General features: G+C 40.8%; 1 protein-coding gene across 2 annotated transcripts in view; it reads left to right on the top strand.

The window, feature by feature from the left end:
* The window catches only part of PDZRN3 (PDZ domain containing ring finger 3), a 244609-nt gene that overhangs the window by 23669 nt on the left and 207639 nt on the right, over positions 1-13301 (top strand). The window lies entirely within an intron of this gene.

Raw genomic sequence — 13301 nt, 5'->3', positions numbered from 1 at the left:
CTCTGATTGTGTGAGACCAGCTTGGGTGTTGACTGCCTTGGCGTTAGGTGTTCGTTTGTATTAAATATAGAGAAGCCAGGTTACGAGTAGCTTGCTCCCAATGTGGCTCTTGTCATGCGGCCTTGCATCTCTTTCATGTGCTGCAGTTACAGCTTTGTGTGAAAACCAGTGGGGAGTCGCGTGCTAGTTAGAACCAGATGGACAATCCCTGTTGTGCCACTGATGACTCTGTTCAGATCAGTGACCGGGGGATAATCGTGCCAGCTTTGGCGTCATTTCAAAGTCCTCAGAGCTTACTTATAGTGCAGTTATTTCTGCAAAGGCATTGTTTCCTCTTTGATGTCATCTTCGCCTGTGGTCTGTAACACCAGCTGATTGTCCAGGGCTGTGCAGGCAAAGGTAGATAGTCAGGAGGGTCAGTAATATTGCCAGCACCTTCCTCATTTTCATTTCTTGATTTATCTTTTAAAATTCTACTCGGGAGACTTACAGATTTATGCTGGGGCAAGATGGCTCCCTCCACCCCATCCAGGACACTTTGGAATAGAGTTGCACAGTGTCCTAGCGTGCATCGTGTTTCTGAAAGGGAGAGAATTATATTCCTGACTGTTTGTATGTTGCAAAGTTTGATAGAAATGACTATTTTTTGCTGTGATTTTGACCATTTCGATTGCACTTTTAATGGGTAAATATATGGGCTCAGTTTGTTGGATCCCTTCTGAGGAAAAAAATTCATCATGAGAATCCAAGATGAGATGCTAAAGCTTACAAGAAGCCCACCCATGGGCCGTTGCCATAATATAGCACTTTAAATAGGGAACCCGACAAATGATACCCTGACCATGGAATGTTATTTTGTTCCAAATGCATTTGCATATCATCTGTATATATATTTTGCTAATGGCCACACCCGCAGCACATGGAAGTTTCTTCCTGGGACAGGGATTGAATCCAAGCCACGGCGATGCTGGGCTGAGGGATTAAACTCAGACCTCCACAGCAATCCGAGACACAGTAGTCGGATGCTTAACCTGCTGCACCATCTCGGGAACACCTATATTTCTTGAGTATATTCATGGCCTCTTTCAAACCTGGGAACAAGTGGGAACTCTGACCATGGGATAAGCCATGAGGGAGATTGAGTTAACCCACTGGAATGCGGCCACGTGGAAGGGAACATTGGAAAGAGGAAAACAAAGTCTCACTTTTCTGGTCTCATTTGGATGAATTCCTCAGTATGCAAAGTGGTACACTTCAGGTTAACCTAAATCCTTGGAAGAATAGATGGTTCTCTCTCCCCAGGAAAACAAACCGAATGACTTAGATTGTAAGAGTTACTCTTCTGAAGGAGTGGGTGCAGTGTGGCAACTTACATATTAAAAGGACCCTTGATTTTGCTTTAAGGATCTTATTAATATTGTTACTTTGCCCTTGATTTTTTGAAGGGTTCTTGAATTTGCAGCTCTTTTGGCTTTTAGCATCAGTCTCTATACTTCCCAGTTTGGTTGGGGGTAGTGGATGTTCCCTCCTAGGAAATTGCTTGGATAAGAGTGCTTTTTCAAGAGCTAAAATGTGTCCTTACTGTCTTTTTTTTTTTTTTTTTTTTTTTTTTTTTTTTTTTTTTTTTAAGAGAGAGCGAATACATTTTCTGAGACTATTGTTCTGAAAGATAAATACAGCTTCCGTTGCCAGGGGTTTGGTGGAACAGCCAGTTTCCCTAAGTAATGGAATTTCATTGCTCTTATGTTTTGCAAATGAGAAATGTACAGCTGGGCAGGATTTTCTCTTGGCAAGGGGGGGATCTGTATTTGAAACATTCAGTACGCTTTCTGGTAAGTCACATTCCCCCTTTGGACAGTATGTAAAATATTAATCATGTCCCAGTGCTGAGGTGGAAAGAAGGATGATCACAATAGAGAAACAATGTATGGGTAATTGCAGTTGACACCCCGTGCCCTTCTTCGTCAAATTCTAATCTCTTTTGACACGATACAGCAATTCCCATGCCTGAAAACTGTGTTCTCTGGTTCACCTCGTCTCTGTCTGAGTTTATTACCAGGCATGAATTTGATTGTTTTAAGTGTGCGTGTGGATTTCATCACTAAGAAGAGTCAGGAGCTTTCTAGTTTTCCACCAGATTTCTTCTCAAAGGAGTGGGCAAACTCCCACAAGGCTTTCACCATATGAACTTCAATCCTGGCACAAGGATGCTTATCTCAAATCCGAGTGACTGACCAAGTCTTATCCTCAGTGCAGAGTCATCAGCAGTTAACTCTGTTCCTGCTGGTCTCTACCCTGAGACCAGAGCAATGGTTTCCACCCACCTCAGAGTCAGGCCTATTTGCCTTGTTTTTTATAATAAATGTTTTGAAATAACATCAAAACTATCATGAATGAAATTCATAAATAATATTTATATACATACACAGCAACTGGTAGAATCTGTATACTATCATGGAAAGAAAAAGAAAAGGAAGGTCATTTATAATAAAATGTATATAGGGAGTTCCCTGGTGGCTCAGCAGTTTAAGGGTCCAGTGTTGTCATTGTTGTGGCATGAGTTCAGTTCCCAGCTGGGAAACTTCCAGAGGCCTTGGGTGCAGCCAAAAAAAAAATTACATGTGTGTATCAACATATAAATGCTTGGGCACAGCAAATTTAGAAGACTCTGTGATGTTTGTTGCCAGATGCTGGCACCTCCTTATGAACTCCATATGGTGCCCCTCCTGCAGGTGCTGCAGGGTCTAGGAGGTACCGCAAGTGGCATCACAGGCCATGGTTGAATTTTCCATGGTGGTGAACAGACTGTGGTTAAGATATGGGACAACAGAGTACAGTCTTCTATTGATTTATATGTGTGTGTATTTATATTATGATAAAATATACACCACACAAAATTTACAATTTACCAACCCCAAACTATTACATTTAGAATAAATAAGCAATGAGGTCCTGCTCTATAGCACAGGGAACTATATCCAGTCCCTTGGGATAGAATATGATGGAAGATAGTATGAGAAAAAGAATATGTATATATGTATATGTATGTATGACTGGGTCACTATGCTATACAGCAGAAAATGACATAATACTGTAAGTCAACTATACTCTAATTAAAAATAAAATTAAATTAAAAAAAACTTAGAAAATTACCATGTTAACTATTCTTAGGTGTAACTTTCTGTGGCATTAAGTGCCTGCACATGGTTCTGCAGCCATCACCACCATCCATTCCCAGAGCTTTTTGCCTTCCCAGACGCAGCTGCAGCCATTAAACAACAGCCCCCTCCTCACCCCTAATCACCCCTAACTCCTGGATGCTACCCTTCTATTTTAGGTGCTGTAGTGGTCTGTGCATGTGGGTCAGAAAGAAGAATTTTCCACATTCAAAGCAAGATAAAGAAAAGACAAGTTTATTGAGGCAAGATATGCTGTTAACACAGCAAGCAGACTCCTGATAATCAGGGAGAGCAAACCCCAAAGAGAAAGAAGACTTTAAAATGAGAGACACTGCAAGCACAGATGACTTCCTGATAATCAGGGAGAGCCTACCCTGTGCTCCTGGTCATGTCTGTTTTTATAGCCTAGGGAGAGGAGAGGTCTCTGGATACACCTGCTGACCTGCTGATTGGTTGGGGAAAGATGGGGTCTTAGGATACACTTGCTGGTTGGTTGGGGATGTTTAATGGTCCTATAGGGGCAGGGTGAGGAGTAGGCCACATACCTTTCCTAGTAGGAGGTAGGAAGGAGTAGGCCAGGTTGCTCAAGGTGGGGAAGGAGGGAGCATTACAGTGAGATGGGTAGGGTGATGATAAGGGTCTGATAATTCTTGGCTTGGCCAAAGGCTTTGAGTTCTATCCCCTTGAAGGGACCTTGAAGCCCAACAGGTGCCCTATAATTAGAATCATACAGTGTTACTCTTTATGCATGTGGTCCATTTCACTTAGTGTGATGCAACCCCCCCCAGTCATCTTTGTGGTGGCATGTGTCAGAATTCTTTCCCTTTTAAAGCTGAGTCCTATTCTACTCTTTGTATAAAAGTACATACCATGTTTTGTTTATCCATTCATCTTTGGACAGGCTCTGGGGTTGCTTCTGCCTTTAGGCTATGGTGAATAATGCTGTTGTGAACATGAGTATGTAACTTCTATATTTCAACTGCAGGAAAAAATAAAGAAACCCTTAGCGTTTATATATAAAACAGACTTAGGGTCTATACTCGGGTAGTTATAAAAGTTCATTATTTTACCTTTACTAATGTCTGGGAGGATACAGAAAACTTATGCTGGAAGAATAATAGTTTCTCATTGCCTGGAACTCTGTGCATTGTAGAACTTTCAGCATCCCTGCCCCCCACTCCAATCCTTGTGACAGTGAAAAATGCTTTCATAGATTTCCAGCTCTACCTCAGGACATGTTAGAGACCCCAAGCAGAATCACAGGTAGAGATTGATCTTATTCCCAGACCTTGGAATGCAAGTTAAGTTGCTCAGAAACAGAGCTGTCACCATGTCTCCTTTCTAGCCTGACTGCTACGTGACAGCTGTGACTGGGTTCGCTGCCTAGGGGCTCCCAGGGCCTGAGAAGCAAGCCTGTGAGGGCCAGTCCTAGAGCTGCGGCTGGGAACCTTGGGGCCCCTTAGATCAAGTGCACTCCCAGCCCATGTGGCTGCACCTTTGGAGCCTCACTGATCCAGGAGCTCAAGTTCTCCACTGGCGTCAGGTCTCCCATCTGCCCTAGGTTGGGACAGACAGACTGCTATGTCATCCTGCCTCACTTCTGGTCCTGAGATACATTGTTTTCTTCTGATAATTTTGTATCTGTTTTCTCCCTGTCCTGCCTGACGAGCTGCCCCAGGCCCTTTTCACAAGCTCTTCTCCCACCTTTGACTGCATATACTCAGCTCCTATGTAGAAAACTAAATATAATTTCCCCGCAGAACCTTTTGTGTTCATTCTGCACCTATACCATCAGTACCCCAGTGGTTGTAGTTTTTCTGCCTCAGAGCATACTTTCTGAACTGCCTTTTGAAGACAGGGCTGTGCTCCTACACCTCAAACCACAGGATTGCTTTGTGGAATGATGCTGTTCTTTCGAACCACTTGAAACTTTTGGAAAAATCTGCTCAGGGTCCTGGGAAATGGGGCGACCAACATAAGCAGGTTTCATCACATATGTAACATCTTTTTCTGTGACCTCGAGACTCTTACGGACCAATCACATTCTGCTCTATCCTGAGTTATTGAGAAATGAACAAAAGGTGAACAATCAGATACAGTGGTGGCTATTGCTATAAGGATTATTAGAAATCTTAATATTTTCTAATGAGGAACATAGCATCTTTCCTTCTTTCCAGCCAGCTCTCTTCCCCAGCTCTTGAGGATTTCCCTGGTTCATCAGCTGACTGACATGGGAGGCCCCCCACTTGTTATGCATTTGCCTCACTTGAAAAACTGTGGGAAGAGCTCAGGGAAACTAAGGCCTACTGAGAAACCAGCAAAGTCCTATTAAGGCATGTGCTAACCTCACATTCATTTCCCTCTTGATCTGGATTTTTTTTGGCTACCCTATGGCTTATGGAGTTACCGGGCCAAGGATCAGATCCAAGCTGTAGTTGTGATGACACTAAGCCACAGCTACAGCAACATCAGATCCTTAACCCACTGCGCTGGGCCAGGGATCAAATTTTGATCCCATGGCTCCCAAGATGCTGCCAATCCCCTTGAGCCACAGTGGGAACTCCCAGGATTTTTTATTCACATGGTTTGTAGATAAGTTAAATGAGCACTGCACTGAAATTCCTCCTCAAAGATTCTAGAGGCCATCCAAGCGTCTATTGTCACGAGGGTTCAAGCTTCTTGGCTTAGAGAATTAAGCTCACTTTTGCCTTGTGCTTAGTCTCCCACTTGGCAGCACGTGAATTGATTTAACAGTTGTCTGGGTTAAACGCTGTGTTCTGTTCTGCTTTGAGATGGTAAATGCAGTTTCAGGGAAGGCTAGGGACTTGAGCCCTCTGTTGCCAATAGCCATCATCTTGTACAATCTTCTGTAAAGATGTGTTAATTTTGGGAGTGTTACGAGCAGTGACAACCCCAGATTTTTAACCCACTGAACCAAAAGTCTGGCAAAGCATTTTTAAATAAAAAATAAATCAGAAACGACTGGCATCCCCATTAAATTTTTTGGATGAAGATTAGGTGCAAAAATTAAATCTCTGGTAATTTCTTAAGACCACCAAAATGCAAACCCTTGACAATAGTACAGGTAAGCGACATTCTCTACTCAGTTTTCTTCTTCTTTTTTTTTTTCTTTTTATGGCTGCATCTACAGCAAATGGAAGTTCCTGAGCTAGGAGTTGAATTGGAGCTGTACCTGCCAGCCTATTCCATAGCCACACCAGATCTAAGCCACATCCATGACCTTGCTGCAGCTTGTGGCAGTGCCAGATCCTTAACCCACTGAGCAAGCCAGGGATCAAACCTGCATCCTCACAGATGCTATGTGATATTCATAACTCACTGAGCCACAACAGGAACTCCCATTTTCTTCTTTGTACATCATATCTAGACCCTTATCTTTAAGTATGGGGGTTTTGAGAACAATAACCCATGTCATTTTCTTAATTAAGTTTCTGTCTTTCTGTTGGTATGAGACACAAAGAGCTAGATGCACTTCTATCAAATTAGGAAGGTATGTTTGGAATGGTCTCACTTTAATTATCAACTGTGAAGTGTGTGTAAAATAAGCTTTATGGGAGAGGCCCTGGGGAAACATTTCAAAGCAATAGGTTGACACCATTTTGCAAATATAAATTGAGCCCAGGGCCTGTCTACCAGGGTGCTAGGAGCAGGAAAAGGGAGCATTTGGTTAGGAATTGTCTATGGGAATTACACTTCAAAGACGGGCAGACTGGCAGCTACAATCACGGGTTTGCAGTTATGCCACTTTCACTGAAAACCCCAAGTACCCCAGGGTAGGCAGCTGCAGCAGCAAGATTTCATCTAATAGTGATGAATGACTCCCATGAGCCTGGCAGGGAGGGCAGCTAGAAGGGAGCTCCCTGCCACACTGAGCACCACACTGTTCCAAGACCTTTAGCTTTTCCATTTTGTCTATTTGCCTTTGTCTATTTTGATAGTCATTTGAGCTGCAGAGAGTCTGGGTCCCATCCTTCTTCTCAGGAGGGTGGCACTCCCCGTTCCTTTTGGCTCTTTTTATTCTCTTAATTTCCATCTTTCATCACTTCCTCTTTCCCTCCTGGCCCTAGCAAATAATTTGACAGCTCTTGGGGACCAAGAGAACTGAAAGCCTTAGAGTATTGGGTTTCTTAGCCACTCCCCTCCTAAAAGAGATGTGCCAGTCTGCTTTTAAAATGAGCTCAATGTAGTTATGTTTTATTTTCTAAGAAACTCTGGAATGGAATAGAAGATGCTGGCAGCCGCTAATCATAGAAGGCAATTTGGGGAGTTCCTTTGCAATGCAGTGGGTTAAGGATCTAGCATTATCATTGCAGCAGCTTGGGTCACTGCTATGGCATGGGTTCAGTCCCTAGCCTGGAAAATTCCCATGCCATGGGTGCAGCCATACACACTAAAAGAAGGCAGTTGTGTTCTTTTCCTAGCACGTTGTTTTGAGAATTCATTAGCCCGAAGCATGCAATTCATATTAGGTGTTTATTTTAAAAATTGGGAGGTCAGTGAATTATGCAGAGTGATCTGGTTGTGGCTTGCAGAAAATCATCCAGTTGTGTGTGCTCTTAGGCTCAGAGGGGGAGAGAAACTATCAGCAGAGAGGTAATGTGTGGTCCCTGGCTCTGGGACTTGCCATGTCAGCCATATGGACAGAGGAAGGTAACTGACACTAGAGTCATGAGAAGGACAGTCAGTTTATAAAGTGGTTAAGAGTCACAAAGTTGGGAATCAGACCAGATTTTGAATCATGGTTCTATCATTACTAGCTTTGTGACCTTGGACAAACTACTTCTCATCTCTGATATTGCTTTCTTCTGTAAAATATGGATGCCCTTTAGGCATACCTTGAAGATGTGGCAGGCCTAGTTTCAGACCACTGCAGTAAAGTAAATATCTCAACAGAGTGCATATAAAAGTGGAGTCTACTAAGTATGCAGTGGCATTATGTCTTTAAAAGAAAATGTACAGACCTTAATTAAAAATCCCTTATTGCTAAAAATTGCCAGACCTCACCAATCACCTGTCACTGTAACAATATAATAATCATGAAAATGTTTGAAGTACTGCCAGAATGATTAAAATGTGTCAGAGATATGAAGGAAACCAATGCTGTTGAAAATGGTGCCAGTAGACTTGCCTGATATAGGGTTGCCACAAATCTTCCATTTGTTAAAAAAAGTAACAGAAATAAAATCATCTTTAAAGTATAGAGGTGCAATAAAGTATACAAAGCAGTTTGCCTGTACATATACGTAAGTTTGCTGCAATAAAAAATGTGATGCATGTGTCTGAAAACTGTCAGTTTGGCTCCAGAATAAATGCTCCCCAGGTGGTTAGCTTTGCTGTGTTGTTTCCTTTCTGTTGTTCTGTAGAGGCTGGGCTAGAGGGACCTTCTAACAAGCCAGTGATAGTTGTGTGTAAGTTTCATAAACCCAAAATTCCAGTTGTGAATATATCATTTTAATGTTTTTTAATTTTTTTATTGTTATTTCCCCAATACATTTTTTTTTCTACTGTACAGCATGGTGACCCAGTTACACATACATGTATACATTCTTTTTTCTCCCATTATCATGCTCCATTATAAGTGACTAGACATAGTTCTCAGTGCTACACAACAGAATCTCATTGCTAATTCATTCCAAAAGCAATAGTTTGCATCTGTTAACCCCAAGCTCCAATCCATCCCACTCCCTCTCCCTTCCCCATGGCAACCACAAGTCTATTTTCCAAGTCCAGAATTTTCTTTTCTATGGAAAGTTTCATTTGTGCTATATATGAGATTCCAGATATAATGATATCCTATGGTATTTGTCTTTCTCTTTCTGATTTAATTCACTTAGTGAAAGTTTCTAGTTCCATCCATGTTGCTGCAAATGACATTATTTTGTTCTTTTTTATGGCTGAGTAGTATATATATCACCTCTTCCTAATCCAATCATCTGTCAATGGACATTTGGATTGTTTCCATGTCTTGGCTATTGTGAATAGTGCTGCTGCAGTGAACATGCGGGTGCATGTGTCTTTTTCAAGGAAAGTTTTGTCCAGATATATGCCCAAGAGTGGGATTGCTGGGTCATATGGTAGTTCTATGTATAGTTTGCTAAGGTATCTCCATACTCTTTTCCACAGTGGTTGTACCAGCTTACATTCCCGCCAACAGTGCAGGAGGGTTCCCTTTTCTCCACACCCCCTCCAGCATTTGTTATTTGTGGACTTGTTTATGATGGCCATTCTGACTGGTATGAGGTGGTATCTCATGTAGTTTTGATTGGCATTTCTCTAATAATCAGTGATGTTGAGCATTTTTTCATGTGCTTGTTGGCCATCTCTATGTCTTCCTTGGAGAAATGTCTATTCGGGTCTTTTGCCCATTTTTTCATTGGGTTGTGGGCTTCTTTGCTGTTGAGTTGTATAAATTGCTTGTACATTTTAGAGATCAAGCCCTTGGCCGTTGCCTCATTTGAAACTATTTTCTCCCATTCTGTAAGTTGTCTTTTTGTTTTCTTTGATTCTGAGAAACAAAAACCAAGCAGGAAGCATAACTTTTCCAGACTTTAGGCAATATTACAAAGCTACAGTAATCCAGACAGTGTGGTGCTAGTACCAAAACAGACATACAGACCAATGGAACAGAATAGAGAACCCAGAAATAAACCCAGACACCTATGGTCAATTAATCTTTGACAAAGGAGGCAAGAACATAAAATGGGAAAAAGACAGTCTTTTCAGCACATATTGCTGGGAAACCTGGACAGCTGCATGCAAATCAATGAAAACTAGAACACACCCTCACACCATGCACGAAAATAAAATGGCTTAAAGACTTAAATAGAAGACAAAACACCATCAAACTCCAGGAAGAGAACACAGGCAAAACATTCTATGACATCTACCTTACAAATTTTTCTCAGGTTAGTCTCCTAAAGCAACAGAAATAAAAGCAAAAAGTAACCAATGGAACCTAATCAAACCAACAAGCTTTTGCATAGCAAAGGAAACCAAAAAGAAAACAAAAAGACAATTTGTTTTTTTTTGTTTGTTTGTTTTTTTAATTAGTGACCCTTTGAATCTGGATTGGAAAAGAGCTGTCTCTTCCTCAGTCCCCGTAAATGACAATAACTGATCTGTCAGGAATCATTCTTAGTTTACATCTTAGTGTGAACAACCTGGTAATTCGTTGCATATGTACCGACTTCAGTTTTCTAAAAATAAAGTAAGATAATTGTGTGTTTAATATCAGCTATTTTTGAAGTGCCCCCTCCAAACAGATTAATATCTCCTTTTTTTATATTGTGAAGTTTGTAGCTCTTTGAACAAAATCTTCCATTAGGATGGCAAGTGATGAGAGTTCCCATTGTGGCTCAGTGGGTTAAGGTTCTGGCATTGCCACAAGCTGCAGCGTAGGTTACAGGTGCAGCTTAGGTCTGGTGTTGCCATGGCTGTGCCATAGGCCTGTAGATGTAGCTCCAACTTGACCCCTAGCCTGGGAATGTCCTTATGCCACAGGTGCAGCCCTAAAAAGAAGAAAAAAGGAAACAAACAAAAAAAGATGGCAAGTTACATCGAATTCTTTTTAGGGTAATAACATTTTTATATATTGGCATTAATGTGATATACCAACATAGAAAAAGTGAAAAGTGCAATAAAGAGTAAAAATAAAAATAGGAAAATTTACTGGTAGTAAGCATTATTTTGCCAAAAATTTTTAATCAGTTTGCTCAATCACAGGGTACAACAGCCTGTGTCTGGAATCTGATGCGACATGGAAATAACATGTGGAGCCTATAGGATTGTCGTTACTTGTTCTAAACTCTAGCTTAAGTGAAATGGGAGGAGCACAAGTAAAAATAGGATGAAGTGCGATTTTTTTTTGCAGCAGTGTTACTGGATTTCAAATTCTTTGTGTCATTCTCTGAAATACCTGGCAGAGTCAGTGGGCCTACAGGAACCTTTGGTGAGGTAACAGAAACATATGGTTGGGGACTTGGAATAGACTATAGCTGCCGATAAAGAAATTTTTAGAAAAGAGGGAATGAAGAATAAAACCATTTCATCCTATTTTTATTGAAAGCTCGAACCATCTTAGTACCATCAGTGGAAGAACATCGTACATTTTTTTGGTGGCTGAAAGGTAAGATTAAAAACCAGAAAAAAAGAATTATTTTTTGCCTGTTTCCTTTAAAAGGACTAGTGATCATGGTAACAAAATTGGTGAAGTTTATCAGTTTTTCATTCAGCTGCCCCGATCCATCTCTTGATATCTAAGGGCCTTTGGTAATGAAACAGCAGAGAGAAACATGATCAAAGAGAGGAAGGACATTTAATGCCATGTTTGGCTGAATTATTTTCAGAGAAACATTACCTTAATCTTGGTATCTGTGTTTTCATCAAGTTCTAAACCACACTCTAACTTTTATTAGCCACAGACCTTTAATTGACTGTGTTTGGACAAATAAGATTTTTCTAGGATTGCTTAAAGAGCTTATTAAAACTGTATTATGTGTTTGACTCTATGTATGAATATATGCATACATGAATCTGTGAATGAATTATATAAATGCCTGAATACGTTGACTTCACACTAGTTACTTGTGAGATTTGCCTTTATCTCATGTGGGTTGCTCATTGCAGACCCAGGACAAATCAGATGAAGTTTTAAGCTGTTTTAAATATAGTCCTTGTTTAAAGCCTCTTTTTTTATACTTTGTTAAGAAATGAAAGGAGACTCCTTTGGGTAGGTGGTATTATGTAAAGTGCAGGCAAGGAAATCTTTGTTTTGACAGTGTTATTTAATTACTGCAAAGCCTGTTCAGAGGTAAGCTTAGATGAATTTACTTGATACGTTAAGTACATCTCATAAATGAAATGCTTAAAGTTTCATCTGCTGAACTTACTAGATTTAATAGAACATATAGGGAATTACACTAATTGAGAGAGAAGAGGGCAAGAAAGGAAGTTGCTATGTCAATTGAAATATTTTCCTTGCTCCTTTAGTTTGTTTAAACGTTAAGTCCATGGAAGGGTTTGTTGTTGTTGTTGCCATAATTAAATGATTAAAAGCTTTCAATATCATGTTTTTGGCCTTTTGTTATAACTGATCCCAGTCCTAAGTGACCCTTTAAAACTTAAAATAGGAGTTCTGGTTGTGGCTCAGTGGAAATGAACCCAACTAGAATCCATGAGGATGTGGGTTCGATCTCTGGCCTCACTTATTGGGTTAAGGATCTGGCGTTGACTTGAACTGTTAGTGTAGGTTACAGATGTGGCTTTGATCCAGTGTTGCTGTGGTTGTGGCACAGGCTGGCAGCTGTAGCTCCAATTTGACCCTTAAACTGGGAACTTCCATATTCTGCAGATGCAGCCCTAAAGTACAAACAAAATAAAACTCCTTAAAATAGTGGAGGTTTGAGAAAGATGGATGTTTCTTCTCATTCAGAATCACCTTATATTGGTTTTAAATAAGCAGGATTCTTCTTTATGAGAAGTACAAGCCAGAGGGGTATAAATATAACATTGTATCATCTCCAGGGAGGGCAAATCCTTAAACTATTTTAAGATTATGCAAGGGAGGAAATTAGTCTGTCTGATGCAACCTGGAGGTTGGGGGGAGAGAATCCACCATAATCTTGGAAAATCATAGTGAAGGATTGTCAGAAAGTCAGTTGAGCATTTCAGACTAATCAGCAAACCTTGAACAGGTGTTTCTCAGACTTGTCAGTTATATACCACCTGCCCTGTCTTCACCATATATGTAGCACCTGTTTTGTTCAACGCTTAACACTCTTCTTAAAGCAGCATGCTTTCTTTCATCTAGATTTATTTTTTTTTTTGAGGAAACCAAATGTCATGATTGCAAGTGGAAAACCATTTGCACATGCTGTAAAGAGAGGGTAATGGTAAAAAGTGTAGAGCTAGTCAATTTTGTCTAGATACTGTTGCTTGCAGGTGACTCTGGTTCTGAGCCTTGCTTACTCTTAAAGAGCAAAATTATTGTGAGAATTGGAAATGAGGAGGGTGACTGGGAGCAGACCTAGGAGAGCTTCTGGTCCCATTCTATCCTTCCTCTGGAAAATTGTCAGTGGATATGCTCAGGCCGTGAAAATGCGT

The sequence above is a fragment of the Sus scrofa genome, chromosome 13 (assembly GCF_054392235.1).
Source record: "Sus scrofa isolate SSC_HxYL_T2T_F1_AM1 chromosome 13, Sscrofa_HxYL_maternal_Yorkshire_Landrace_v2.0, whole genome shotgun sequence".
NCBI classification, from domain to species: domain Eukaryota; kingdom Metazoa; phylum Chordata; class Mammalia; order Artiodactyla; family Suidae; genus Sus; species Sus scrofa.
Note: the sequence above shows the minus strand (reverse complement) of the source record. Positions and strands in the feature narration are given on the sequence as shown.